We start from the raw sequence: 1,427 nt of genomic DNA, 5'->3' as shown, positions 1-1,427 counted from the left end.
GTCTTAAAGTCAATTTGATCAGAAATTAATATTGCCACTCCTGCTCTCTTTCAGTTGCCATTTGCTTGATATATCTTTTTCCAACCTTTGATTTTTAGTATATTTTTGTCTTTATGTCTAAGGAATTTCTCTTGTAGGCAGCATATTGATGAGTTTTGTTTCCTTATCCAATCTGCAACTCTGTCTCTTGTGTGGTGCATTTAATCCATTAACATTCAGTGTGATTATTGACAAGTATGATTTGGTTGTTGTCATTTTGGTATGTGTTTTTTCTTGGTGTCTCTGGTTTCTTTGTTCCATATTATTTTCTGTGCTGAGCTCATTATGTTTACTAATCCTGTTTTCATTTCCTTTGTTGCAGTTGATTTAGTATTTGCTGAGTATTTGTGCTTGTCCTCTTTTTTATTGTGATATGAAGGTTTATCATTTTTCTTTGAGGTTACCCTATGATTTTTAATTTTCCCCCTGAGTTTAGAACAGTCCATTCTGTCTTGCAACTCTCTTAACTTCCTCACCATTTAGAAGTTCTGTAACTATACAGTCTTTTCCCTCTTTTTGTTTGTAGTTGTTCTCATTTGCCAATTGATGTCTCTGGTTCTCTGTTTACAGTCTTGCAAGCTCATTTTGCTTTTGATATGTCCATTGCTATAGTTTCTGGGATATGTCATCTTGTGTATTAATGGTCAGCTGTTATTTGCTATTTTTGCTTCTCTGTTCAAAGTACTCCCTTTAGCATCTCTTGTAAGGTTGGTCTGGTTTTAACAAATACTTTTAGTTTCCATTTATCTGGAAATCTCCTAATTTCACCATCATATTTGAGGGACAATTTTGCCGGGTATATAATTCTTAGTTGAAAATTTTTCTCTTTCAGGGTTTTATATATACTATCCCATTGTCTTCTAGCTTGCATGGTCTCTGCTGAGAAATCAGAGCTTATTCTGACTGGCTGAACTTTGTATGTAACTTTTTGTTTTTTCTGTGCTGCTCTCAGGATTCTGTCTTTGTCCTTGGATTTGGTGAGTTTGATGATGATATGTCTCGGTGGATTTCCTTTTGGAGCCTATCTCATTTGGGGTGTGTTGGAATTCCTGAATGGATATGTTCTCCTCTTTCATCATACCAGGGAAGTTCTCCTCCAGCAAATCTTGGGCAATTTTCTCAGTGATTTTATTTTTCACTTCCTGTTCTGGAATTCCAATGACACATAGATTATTTCTTTTGACTGTATCCCACATGAGCCTTAGGCTTTCTTCATTTTGTTTTGATTTTGTTTTTCTGACTGATTCCTTTCTAAAGAAGTATTTATATATTTGTCTTCAATCTCATTAATTCTGTCTTCCATTGCATCAATTCTACCCCTTTCCCTTCCAATGTGTTATCTATTTCTAATAATTTAGTATTAATCTTCTGGATTTCTATCTGTAGAT

Source organism: Orycteropus afer, unplaced genomic scaffold (assembly GCF_000298275.1).
Source record: "Orycteropus afer afer isolate SDZICR_OR568_19922 unplaced genomic scaffold, OryAfe1.0 scaffold00143, whole genome shotgun sequence".
NCBI classification, from domain to species: Eukaryota; Metazoa; Chordata; class Mammalia; order Tubulidentata; family Orycteropodidae; genus Orycteropus; species Orycteropus afer.
The sequence above is the reverse complement of the archived record's forward strand: the minus strand, read 5'-3'. Positions refer to the sequence as shown.